Source organism: Telopea speciosissima, unplaced genomic scaffold (assembly GCF_018873765.1).
Source record: "Telopea speciosissima isolate NSW1024214 ecotype Mountain lineage unplaced genomic scaffold, Tspe_v1 Tspe_v1.0100, whole genome shotgun sequence".
NCBI classification, from domain to species: Eukaryota; Viridiplantae; Streptophyta; class Magnoliopsida; order Proteales; family Proteaceae; genus Telopea; species Telopea speciosissima.
In genome coordinates, this window is record NW_025317436.1 from 46,269 (window position 1) to 60,706 (window position 14,438).

Genomic DNA, 14,438 nt, shown 5'->3' on the forward strand with positions numbered 1-14,438 from the left:
TCTCTTCATTTGTCCCATAAGAATTAAGAAAAAGGCAAGAAGAGAAAAGAACATCTCTTTCCATCACCTTGGAAAAAAGAAACTGAATGCGCAGAAGAAAGAGATTGATTTGAGTTTTTTTTCGCATCCTATGAATAACAAATAATACAAGAATAACCACTAAAGAGTTAGATTTGTTAACCTGAAGAGCCTCAAGTGTTGCTCCTCCAAATAATGGTTTTGTTTCTAATGAGCACACCAGGTAAAACAATCTTTAGCCTTCTGGGTGCAGCCAAGGTTCTCCAAGCCAATACAATGTCTCTTCAAAGCTTCAAAAATAATCAAGGTTTCAACAAACCCACACTCTCAAAACAAGAGAGCAAGAAGAAGGAAAAGAGAGAGAGGAGTTCGGCCAAGGGGAGGGGAGAGAAAAATCGGCCAAGAGTTCTTGGTAGATCCACCCTCCCTTGCTTTATACAAATAGGACTCTAAAGAGCCCCTTCTTGATTTCTAGTGAGAGTCTGACTCTCTCTCTCTCTCACCTCCTTGACTTGAATCTGTTTAATCCTAGTGTGTTTCTAATTGGCTAAGAAGTAGAATCTTAAAGGGAATAATAATTAATTATTTATTTCTATTTAATGGTTAATAAAAATAATAGCACCACATCCATTAAATTAAATAAATTAATTAATTAATTAGCAAATTTCAAAATTACCCTTACATAATAGCATCTTATTATGTACCAACCCTCCACTAATCAAAATCATCATTATGGAATCTATAACATGTATACAAGCACTGTCAAATCTTATTCCATAGTACATGTCTTTATCAGAGCGTCTGTTTACGTGATCGAAATCTGCAAAACACGATCAAACATTTAAATCAAAAAATATATATATAATCTATCATTTTATGTGAAAATAAGTTTTGCAAAACCATTTCCAAAATAGTACAGGACCCTGATTTTCATTCGACCATCCACAAACAACCTCTCACTTCATGTTCCCCAATCGGACAGTGGAGACCATGTTGAGTGATTTTTTGCTCACAAAATGTTTCGTACATTCCCAGAATATCCGCTTTGGTTCTTAGAACCTTAGTTATTTTTATTTATTTATTTTTTTATGAGAACAGAAAAGGATTTTACTTAAGGAACCTGATAGAATACATGTTGTTTATCTTGCGCATAGGTAGCAAGAATAAGGCCTACAGAAGTTATCTTTAAACTTAGTAAAGGTAATGTTTAGAAATCCATCACTTAAATACATTAAGTCTTTAATATAAAGATACGGCCATGGATTGTTAGTAGGGGATGGAAGAGCATTGGCAATGGTTTGATTTGAGCACCAAATCTCCTTTATCTCCAAGCCTAAATGCGCTGCATGATCTAGACCAGCTTTGATACAGTACAATTTTGATTCCAAGGCCGAAGAGGATAGAATATTTCCTGCACCAAAACACAAAAACCTTCCATCCAACAAAAAAATGTACGACCAGCCTCCCAGTCTAACTCCTGGAGTCTGGGTTCCTGCACACATTAAAATAGGATATTTAAACTGCGGAATAGATGACCATGGAACCAAATTGTAAATATTGTCGTGCATCTTCATTACTTCATTGGAAGATAAGGGGGGGGGGTTGTAGATGTAAATCCGCTATCCAACGAGCTACTTGATTTATTACCCATAAAGCATTTGGTTTCTCAGAACCAAAATAGACTTTGTTCCTGGCAAACCAAATAAAGTAACAAGTAATGATAAAAACCTCAAAAAATCAAATGGAAGAGGCCTTATCTAATTGTTTTGAAGAGAAAAATTTAAAACAAAAACCACTCAAGGAGTAGTAGACCAGAGATTCAGTACGTAGACCAAGAGGTCCAGCCACCCAAATATGTTTGACCCAATCGCATGAAAGGAATAGATGCCAGTAGGATTCAATACAATTTCCACAGAAGGCATAGGATGGGTTGATCTGACACCATTTGGAAACGGAAGCCTTGACCGGTAATCCTGCATGTATCACACGCCAGAAGAAAATTTTAAATTTGGGATGAATCATCAGTTTCTAAAAGAAGTTCCACCATGAGGAAAAACAAAGATATGCGGCAACGGGAGAGAAAAGAAGAAAGTTAGCAGCAAGTTTAGTACTAAAAGTGCCATTTTTGGCCAAGGAGCACCACCAGCTATCATTCGAATTATTTAAATTGAAATTAAAAATCATAAGGTGCATGCTAGCGGGGATCATGGATTTAACAGAATTACGAGTAAGATTATCAAGAACCTCAATTATTGATAAACCAAAAAATGCGTTCACATTTTGCAGCTACAAGATCCTCTCAGGTACTGAGTCTCGGTGGCACATGTCTATCCCTTACTTACATTAGGCAGTAACACAGGAGGGAAGCGACATAAATAGATTCTTCACCAATACACATCAGTATATGTGTACTCGCTTTCGTACCCTAATATCAACATGCCTAAGTGTATCCAACGCTACGACCATATGATAAGGGTGCCCAACCCAAACCCTAGTTGTGACTACCGTTTTAAGTTAAACTTAAGGACACATAATGCTCAAAAAAATTTATATCGCATGTAATAATATTAAACCAAAATGTATAAACAGTCCACCACAAACTAAACTGGGTTAGATGCACACATAAATCCAACAACTGCGACATGAGTTACCCACAACTAACTTTTGTCATCCTTCAACCAAACAAAAAAAAAACCTTTTGTCATCCCAACATTGTGAAGACAAAAGTTTCCTTCACTTTCTGCACAAGTGAAGTGACCATGTGATTGGACTATTGGGTATTGCACTCCCACCTCTTCAATATTGAAGAGATCGAAACCATCTCAACTCAAGGGTGTTAGAAAAGGAAACGCATTGGGTCCAATAATGGTTATTGGAATTAATATTAGATTCCTCTAGCAATAGGAGTCTTTCCTTGGCTGGAAAGATTTGGTTGTTTGGAGGTTGAGTCCCTTTAGGAAACTCAATCTCCTTGCTTATGTATTCCATCCAATTAGGGATAAGAGAGGGCAGTAATATATAATAACATTGGATTGCCAAAAACCTAGCAATACTCTCATATCCAAAAACGTGGAGCACTCCCCTCTATTGAAAACCATTTTGTCTTTCCTTCCGTCTCTTGGTGTTTGATCTTGGAGATTGTCTAGGGTTTTGAAAACCCTAGAGTGAGGAGGAGTTGGCTTGATCGTGTGGGAACGCAAAGCTTTGCGTGGTGCGTGGAACGACTGAGCAAGGGTTATCATCGGTTGGAGGTTTTGCATTTGTGAAATTTTAGGTAACGATCGATCCCCTTGTTGTTCTTGTTTATTGAATGACATCTCCCATTGATAGCTATTGATCCTACTATGCTTCTGCTGGATCACACACTGATTACCAACAGTGGCATCAGAGCCTTGCTATCTATGAGAATGTTTTCAATTTTTTCCATTATCATATGTGATGCTCTTAAATTTTTTATTCAGTATTAAAAAGAAATATTGGGGAAGGGATGCATGCGAGGAATGCCACGGGCTTGCTGCCGGCTACGTGGACTGGACGCAAGCATGTGCACTAGGTGGTTTCTATCGTGGGTGTGCATGCGCCGTGCGCCAGAGGCCACGGCCTGCTGCCCTTGCCCGTCGTACGCCCCGCTAGCCGCACCCAACCCCTGCCTGCCACACGCCCTGCCTGCCGTGTGCAACCCTTTGCCATGCGCTCCCCTTGTGTGATGGCCCCTGCCGCGCCTTTTGCGTGTTGGTACTGGTGTTGTTTGCGCGCGCTGACAACCTACGATCTTCCTTTTGTTTTCCTGTTGCTACCTTTTGCCATATAGGGTATATATATATATATATTTACGTGCTGCTACTGGTTAGGTTTTTTAAAGAGAGATCACTTGGAGAAGATGGGTGGAGAGATTCTTGCCTTCACCCACCTTCTCCAATTTGCATAATGACTTATTTTAAGCATGTATGTGTTTATGTCATGGGAGCATTGGATGCACATGACCATTGTGACATGAGTTGTTATGGTAATGGTATTTTTTATGTGTTTTTGGTAATTTTCACATAAAATATGGAATATTTGTTTTTGGGCATCATGTATGTAATGTTGATCTTGGTTATGGGATTTAAAATATATATGCATTAGATGGATGTGTGTGCTAGGCATGGCATGGATGTGATTTTGGATGTAATTTTAATCCTTCCATTCCCCTCCCTATCTCTTGATGTAAAGGTTATGTAATTCCCCTCGGGCAGTTCAAATTGGTGGAATGGTTTCCTGAGTTTTTTTTATTCTTATTTAAAGGAATTGTAATATTTTTTATATTAGTTCAATTTATTTGATGTAATCGTTCAAGATCGTGATGTGTTCGTGATCGTGATTGTGATCGTGGATCAATGCTCTTGGCAGTTTGTTGGTGAAAATATTAGAGGAGGGACTTGCTCACTTGCAGTGTTCAAGTTGTTTACAGTTTTGTAATTTATTTTCCTGTAATAGCTAGTTGCATTTGCATTATCACATTATTATTGCTATGTGTGGGAGTGACATATGAGGCTCTGATTATTCCCATCTATCTTATAGTCAAAGTGAGTTTATATTGGATGTGAACTCATGTTGATTAAAGATGATATCCCATAACCATTGGTATTTATTTTTCCTATGATGGATATGTTTATGTACTTATACATTGGATGTATGATTGTGATTTTATACGTTCCAGTTATCCCTCTTTGATCAAAACAAGTGTGATATGGGAAACCCTGGTCGGTGGGATTCCTATGGCCTCCCTTAGTTGGTGAGTATAAAAATTTTATCGATCTATTATTGTAGATGCCGATAGGATAATACTTGGATAGGTTGATGAGAACCCATCACATGTGATAGGAAGAGAATGTGGTCAGTGGTACGTGTACTACGACAGTAGGCATTAACTCGCAAACACCATAATTCCCTCCAAAATTAAAGGTATACACTTCACTTGAGTGTATGTCAGCCGATAGGAATGGGCATGACACTCAAGTAGCTAAATCACATTTTATAAGTCTAAGAGACGGACATAATAGTCCACTCAACCACATGCAAATAAAGAACTCCGATAGCCTAAGTCAGGAGCATAAGGGTTTATAAGTTCCAATACATACCTCATAAACAAGAGGGAAGCTTAGGATATGACTGACCATTGATTGATTTATCCCATTTTTCAATGGTTGCCGAGCATGCTAATTGTTAATTTTGTACATCATGTAGATTTAATACTATGTCGACCCAAATCAACTACGCTGTCCTCATTAAAGACCATATTTTGACCGACCCACACTATGTTGACTAGAGGAGGAACATAAAGTTACTCCTATCTGCAGAAGGTCTAATGTCTATCAAGGATGAAGAAGAACCTGAATTCCCCAATGAGAAAAACTCTAAAACCAAAGTAGTCTATGAGTTATTCCGTCAGAAAAACTCTAATGCCAAGCTCCTCATGTAAAACCCACCCCTAAATTTTTCCTGTGGGATCAACACACCTTGGCCCAATTGAGCTACCCATATGCCATCACGGTCGGGCTCTCATTTATATTGCGGCATATTATTCTCGAGACTCAACTATAAGTTAATCATGAGTTAATTACCTTTTAAATAGTTATGAGAATGTAATTTACCAAACTAATTCTATGAGCCTAACCAAAAGGAGCTTAGTGGGTTTAGCCTATATAAGTAAACCAAGCCTTAGACTTCATTTCTACTTCAAATCAGAATTTGATTTCTGCTCTGGAGAAGAAGAAGGGAAAAGTGAGAAAACTTGGAGAATTTGGCTTTAGAAAGAGAAGATTTGGAGAACAACCGATCGATTGGGCTACTGCTACCTTCTCCTGTTGAATTCCATTTAGGTACGCTGCAAACCATTCTAATCTACCCTATCCTTCTCTTCTTTTAGTTTTAGCTGGTTTTGTAACCCAATCAAACCCAAAACCTAAAAATTTGGGGAAATGATTCTAAAAGCTCTAAATCCTACATGCATTTGGGTTGATTCAACACAAATGGTGTAATATTTCACTCCCCCAAGCCAATTTGGGATTTGGGGTTTGTGCATCGCAAGATCCATGAAAGAGCAACCCAAACCACTATACTGTAACACCCACTGGATAGAGGTATAGCCATCCAACCAGTCAACCGGTCCCTAGGACAGCCTCCATCCGATCCCCCTCTACTGACTCTATTTTTGCTCTAAATGTTTTGGGGCTTTGTTTTGGTTTGTTTTACAACCTATCTAATGTTATGTACTATTAAAATTGGGTGTAACCTTCATATTTGTGAGGATTATTTTGGTGTTGGATCTTCTTCTAACTTGGCAAAGCATCCAACTCAAGGTGAGTGGGAATTGACTTAATTTTAGTGTGTTTCTTATCTGTTTTTCCTATATTATGCTTGTTACATTTTACATTCACCATATCAGAGTTATGATCATGTAGTTTTTAGTTTATCTTGTATGCATTAGATGTATGCATGATTATAGGTTGCATTCCATAATGCATATGCATAATATTATGAATGATATGATGAGATAGTATGATTTATAAGATTGTGAGATGATGATGGAACTGTTATTTATTTTATATACTCTGGAACTTCATGACATACATGTTAGAAGGTGCACATGGCTAGGATATCATAAACCAAATGCTACGACCCTTGCCAACATGGGTAAGGTGTTGAATAACCCGTGGTAGGTCCTAAGGGATGATTCCAAAATGCCATTTGTTGTCTCCTAGGTCCGATGTGTACTTCTGGAATGGGATGTACAATAGGGTTAACATTAGGGGTTTGTAGGGGAACGATGTGTAATTTCAGTACTGGCAGGTCTCCACTGTAGCAAAGTGGTATTCTTGGGGTCCGATGCATGATTCTGGAACTGAGAATATCATACCTATTACAGTAGCATTTAACCTCATGAGACCTAGATCTATTGTTAGTTTGTATGATTAGAATTGAGACATGCATCATGGGTTATTTGCATGTTTCCCCTCATTGGGTTCAGTGGAGCTCATTCCCACAGATATCTTCCCTTTTCAGATGGTATGGCTGGTTGTAAAGAATCAGAATTGGGAGTTGTTGCTGCTTTGGGCTTCCACATCGATAATGGCTATGCGGTACAGGAGCTCGAAGTGCATGGTGTTTCATGCATATACGATCAGTGCGCGTTTCTATGATCGGGCCTAATTAACTAGGCTGGACTTCTTTTTGTGTTTATATATTACTTTTGTTATAGATAGGCATGTAGTAGTTTTGGTAAGATCTAATACTTGTATTTACTTTTGAAGATGTACAGTGTAATTACAAGCTCTCCTATCAATATAACATGTTTATCACTTAGATTTCTTCATATTACTGTTATTATTATTAATTGTTCTTTTCCACTGCATTTGATAACTGTATTGTAATAAATTGTGAATAGGAGTACTGTACTAGCAATCCTGGTGGTTGTTTGGATATCTGTTGGCATCCGATCACACTATGCTCTTATTAACGGATTGGGGTGTGACACCTCATGTTAAGTTATCTGGAAAAGACCATCGCTGATTCTGTTAAGGATTTGTACTTGACAAAAGACATGATGGAGGAGTTGAAAGAAATGTTTGGGAGAGAAGAAAGACATGCCCATCATCAACTAGTGATACTTCTCTATGGCACGAAGATGGCCCAAGGAACTCTAGTTATTGATCATGTGATGAAAATGCAAAACTTGTTCCATGATCTGGAGAACTTTGGGACGTCTTTTAAGCTGAATTATAAAACGAATGTTATGTTCTACTCTTTGCTTTAGGATATCTACGGATTGTTTATTGTTAATTATAAGATAAATAAACTCTCAGTTGAACTTCCTGAGGTGGGCAGCATGTTGCAAGTATTGACCACAGAGGACAAGTCTTCTTCCTCTAAGCCTAAGGGCAAGAAGAAGAAGAAGAAGAAGATTGACAAAGGTAAAAACCCTAAGGTCGAGTCAAATGGAATTCTGAAGAACAAGAAGAAGGGTATTTGTTTTTATTGCAAAAAGGATGGGCATTGGAAGAAAGAATGTCGAGCTTTCTTGGCATCTCAAAAAAAGAAGTCGAAAGAAGGTATTTCTGAAACCTTAGTCCTTTATGAGTCTAATTTGTCAGAGGAACCTACTAATTCATGGTTGGTGGACTCTGAGTCCACTGCCCATATTTGCAATATGTTGCAGGGGTTCAAGCTGACAAGAAGGCTGAGTAAAGATGAAATTCATCTGAGAATGGGTACAGGAGCTGAGGTCGTTGGAGATTTTACTTTACATTTTAATAAAGTTACTTTAGTTTTGAGAGATTGTTTTTATGTCATCTCTTTCAGGAGGAACATTATTTCTGTTAGTAAGCTAATTTTGGATGGTTATACTTTTCAATTTGGTGTTAAGTTGACTATTTTGTTTAATAATTCTTTTATTATTACTGGCTTGCTGGATAATGGATTATGTCTCTTAAAATTGGTATTTTATGTGAATGAAGTCTCCAATGCATCTATAAAAAGAAAATCAGCTCAAGATAATTCAACTTATCTTTAGCACTTAAGGTTAGGCCATATTGGAATAGAAAGGATAAAAAGGTTGGTAAATGATGGACCTTTGGATTCTTTGATGGTAGAACCTTTTTCAACCTGTAAGTCATGTCTGCAAGGAAAGATGACTAAGAAACCTGTAAGAACCATAGATTCCGAAAAATCCAAATTTCAGCCCGACAGGGAGGTAGGTTCTCAATCGATGCGAACCAGATCTCGCCGGTGAACCCTAAACCAAGGACCCCAATTCCTCCTAAGAGGGCAAACGGGTCAATAGGAAGCCGCCACCTAGAAAGGGTCTAGGACCCACAGATTTCCCGAGAATGGGGAGAGATTACTGACTCATGGATAAGGCCGGGGGTCTACCCAGATCATTGGGTAAGTGTCAGGTTACAGACTAGGAAGGTGTTAGGCACCCAGTCCGCCCGGCTGGAGCCGGTCATCCTTTACTTTGACCATTGTTGCTCACTAATACAGTCCTAGTTTCAAGCCACTGGTCCTATACTAGGCATCTAGGCATGACACTTGCAATCCTACACCAAATTTCAATGTTATTCTATCTTAGGGTGTAAAAATAATTAAATCGACATAACAAGCAGTTAAACTGATAAAACAAGGTAAATATATACAATCTAATCACATTAGCACATGCAATACATAGCTAAATTACTCTAATTTGGCTAGACATGACATGCATGGAATTCACACAACTAAAACATGCAAATCTGCTTATCCTAATCATGTCAAGTAAACGGCAAAAGAATTACTAATCATCCAAGGGCTAGATGACGGGCTAGCCCAACTCCCGTCTCAAAGAGCGTATATCTACGTCCCCGAGATCCCAACATGTAACATTTCAACTCGGGCCACTAGAGGGGTGTTATCACCCCTTCTCACACGTTCCAATTCTAAGGCCGACCAAAAGGCATCGAGTGATACAACCCCCAGATCCCACTGTAGACGGTAACATGCACTCAAACCCAAGTGTGGATTATAGCCTCTCCACTCACGGCCCAATCTTGGCTGATTGGCCGATGCCCAAACTAAAGCCAAAGCTAAAGCCAAAGCCAAATGGGTCCAAATTGGAAATACAGCCCATACCCAAAATCCCAACTAAATCAAATCCAAGTCTCATAATTTCAAGCCCAAGCCCAATTTATAACACACGGGCCATTGTCCAAAAATCCATGCCCATTTCTAACGGGCCGGTTCAAATCTGAAATTAATCTTTAATAAATGGGCATCAAAATGGACCCAAATTTAGCCAAAATCAAGACATGCCCATTTTGGAATCTGAAACTCACATTTTCTAACCGAATTTAAAACCGGATTGGTTTAGCCCAAAGGCCAATATTAAGCAATACCCAACCCTGATTCAAATATCAAAAACTAATGGCAGAATTTCCAAGACTTTCACACCCAAGGTTCATGCTATTTCGCTTGTACCGAAAACACAAAAATAATAAAAAACAAAGAGTAGGGGATCCGACATCAAACATTGCAAAGAAATGATATGGAACCATAGCATTCAGAATGGGCAGAATGGTAGAGGGATCAGGACCTTAGTTAGTAAGTTCGGGAACGGCAATTGAACGGGAACGGATACGTACGGCAATTAAACGGACTAGACGGTAATAATACTTTTTAAAAATTCGGCTTCATAAAACGATCACGGTAATAATACGATACGCGTTTAATACGTGTATAATACGGCATAGACGGCAATAATACTTTTAAAAAACGGGCATATATTCATTATATAACATGCATTCACCACCTAATAAACAAAATAATATCATGATTTTATAAACTAAAATAAACACAATAATATAATATCTTATATTACATCTCTAAGATTAGCACTTAAAATATCAAAATATCAATAAAGTAGTCTCTAAACGAGAGAGACCCACACCCCATAGTGGAGAAGGTTTTTTTTTTTTGTTGAACCATAGTGGAAAATGTGAGAATTTTCAACCAAAAGTGAAGTTGAGGTTAGATTTCCACAAAATTCCAATTTCAGACAATGAGAATAAGAATAAAACAGAAATAAGGAGACCTGCAAGGCATCTTAAAACGAGAACACAACAACTGAAGCTAAAAAAAAAAGGAAAAATTATGTGATTAACTACAAATGAGAATAGGGAAAAAATAGGAAACTTTGTTTACCAAATTAATTAATCCTTGTAGATAAGAGTGAAACAGAGGATAGGTGAGCGTGGATTGTGGTGAGAAACGAAAATAAAAAGGTTTCCGTTTCTATTTTCCATGGAGATGCAGTTGGAACTTGTGATTTTTCGTTTGATTAGCAAACAATACGAAATAGAGAAAGGGATACTAACCACAGTGGAAGAAGTTCTTAGAAGAACAACGGTGGAAGAAGAAATAAACAAGGAAAGAGAATGCCACGCGCCATCATGCTTGCCATCGCCGCTTATCGCATTGCGCTGCCGCTTGGCCGCCGTCAGCAACGCCGTACCTCTTAATCATTCTTGCCGCCGGCCGCGTCGCCGATGTTGTTCCGTCGAAGCTTTGACGACAGCGGTGTTGAACGGAGATGGAGGGGGCTGCCGCTGTTGTTGCCTTCTAGGTTGGACTTGGAGTGAAAACGCAAATCACAAAAGAAGAGAAAGTGAAATCGTGAAAAATTCTAATCTTTGGGGGTTTTTTTTTTTTTTTTTTTTTAAAACATTAGAGTAAAATTTAAAAAGTATAAACGTATAATACCCGAATTATACGAGTATAATACGCGATCGATTAAAAAACGCGTTTTTTATAAAAATACGGGAAAGTGCGGGGACGGGAGTATTATGCGTTCAAAAATTCGGGTACGCATATAATACGCGTATTATACGCGTACTTACTAACTAAGATCGGGACATGGCGACATCTTATATTCAATCAAACAATAATCACAATATGCACTTGACATGAATAGACAAAATAGCAGAGATTGGAGCAAAACAGCATATATGAATTAAAATGAAATAAAGCAAAATGAATATCGGCAGAATTTCACCTGAGGGGTCTTCTTGGAGCTCCCAATGCAATCAGCAGCTTGTGATGGTCACGAACCAGAGGGTTGGGATTATTACAAGTTGGGGAAATAAAATGGGGGAAGGGAGTTATTTACAAATCTCTCAAAGAGAAACAAACATGACAAACAAAATGAACGAAATGAAATGAAAAGAAGAAAGCAGCATGAATCACCACAGCAACAGTATCTCCTTTCACTCCATGGACGTTGCAGACCAGGCTCACCGAGCTTATTTGGTGCTGTAGTTCATTGTCATCGCATCAGCATCACTGCCACTCTCGAAGATGGGTTTCAGAAAATTGCAAAGTGCAGAAAACAGAGACCGTAAGAGCACTAAAATGGAATCGGTGGTGATGGGTAAATCAGATATGGATTGTCTGATTTAAAGAAAAAACTAAACAGGATGATAAGAAAAATAGAAGAAGGTAGTAGGTCGGTTGAGATGGAGCGTAGAGGTAATTTTGGAAGAAAATCAAAATAAGGGAGGAAGATCCGGATGAACCTTTTGAAATCAAAATGAAGAATGGGAGATGGAGATGGGATGGTGGGGGTATTTTGGATTTTAAAAACAACAAATCAAAATAAAAGAAAAATGGCTCGGTGGATTCCAGAAATAAAAGAAGAGATAAAATTAATGAAGAGAAATCAAGAAATAGGACAAGAAGAAGAGAGAATCCACGGTGCTGCCGCCACCGGTGGGTCTTTCTTCCCTGACTCAGAGGAGTTCTCGGCTAGCTATCTCAGTTCCAGACTCCATTTTCGTTTTCTTCAATCCTCTCTCTTTTCTCTCTCTGTCTCCTTTGCTCTCTGCATTTTTTCTCTCTCTGGTTTCCTACTAGAAAGACGAAGACCCTTCTCTGGTTTTTTCTTTCCTTCCCTCCCCTCTGTCTCTCCTTTTCTCTCACTGTTCCTTCTGTTTTTCTGTGTTTTTTCTTTTTTATTCTCTCTGCCTCCCTAACTCTCCTCACTTTCTGGTTTTTCTCTTCTTGGATAATTCCCTCCCTCGAGAATGACGGCTCCTCCAATTTTTAATCCTTTTTGTCTTTTTTATCCATCTCACCTTCCCCCTCTTTTAGGGTTTTAAAATATTTAATTTGTTTTTCCAATTCTGCCCCCACCACCTTTAGATAGGGTTTGTTAGGTTTTTGTAGTTTCCCTTTTTAACCCTCCCTCCTTTTAGGGTTTTAAAAGTTTAATTCATTTTTCCAATTCTACCCCTACCTTTATTTTGATTTTTCCTATTTTATCCTCTTAAAAAGCTTTTCCATTTTACCCTCTTACTTTTAGGGTTTGTTCTAGATTTTATTAATTAGCTTCCCAATTTACCCCTCCACTTAGGGTTTGTTTAGATTTTATTAATTTTCCAATTTACCCCCTTTAGGTTTAGATTTTATTATTTCTCAATTTTTCCCCTTATGGACTTGGCACCAATGGGCTTTTCCATGGGCCAAGTTCACACATTCTCTCTTTTTATGTGTGTTTGAGACAGAAGTTGTCGGTCCTCTGCGTGTCATCATCGCCAAGGCGGGTGACAAAAATCAGGTATCTACAAAACCCTTTTCAAATAATGAAAGAAGAGCCGAAGCTGTGTTAGAATTGATATACTCCGATGTGTGTTCAAGCGAGGTATGATTTCGTAACCTTCACTGATGACTACTCTCATTATGGTTACATTTACTTGATGCACCGCAAATCGAAAACTTTTGATAAATTCAAGGAGTTTCGAGCAGAAGTTGAAAAACAGTTAGATAATTGCATCAAGTGCCTCCAATTTGATCGAGGAGAGTATTTATCGGATGAGTTCAGGGACTATCTGAAAATGCTGGGATAGTATCTCAGTTGACGGACCCAAGGACGCCTCAACATAATGGAGTCTCATAGAGGTGGAATCGAACCTTGTTGGACATGGTTCGATCCATGTTGAGTTATTCAGAATTACCATTAAGTTTTTGGGGTTTTGCGCTAAAAACTGCAATCTATATTTTGAACAAGGTACAAATAAAATCTGTATCCAAAACACGTTTTGAATTATGGTATGGGTGCAAGCCCAGTCTCCAACGTATAAAGGTGTGGGGATGCGTAGCACATGTGCGGAAGCAATAGGCGGATAAGTTAGAATCTCGTACAGATAAATGATATTTCCTAGGATACCCCAAGATTACCATAGGCTACTATTTTTATGACCCTGTTAATCAAAAGGTTATAGTTAGTAAGCATGCGACGTTTCTTGAGGAGGACATGATCTCACCGAGATCAGTTCCAGTGGTCATAAAAGAAATAATTGATGACCAAGTACCCTCTGCACCCACAGAAGTTCCAGTTGACATACCCACTGAGGAGCAACAACCTCAAGAGGCTAGACGGAGTGAGAGGTCTATCCGACCACCAACTCGTTTGAATCTTCTTATAGAGGAAGATCAAAAGGTGGAAGAATTCCACATGGTGTCTGATTATTCTGACACAAAGCCTTATACTTATGCTGAGGCTCTTAAGGATGTTGACTCTGTGAAATGGCAGGAAGATATGCATAGTGAGATAGATTCTATGGATTCTAAACACGTTTGGACTTTTAAAGATATACATCAAGGGGTAGAACCCATTGGCTATAAATGGATCTACAAGAGGGAAGAGAGCTGTGGATGGATAGGTGGAACGTTTCAAGGTAAGACTGGTGACTAAGGGATACACTCAGAAGGAAGGTATCGACTATAATGAAACCTTCTCACCGGTAACGATGACTAAATCCATTAGGATTCTATTATCGATTGATACATGATTATGAGATCTGGCAGATAGATGTACAGACTGCTTTCCTTAATGGATATCTTGATGAGGTCAT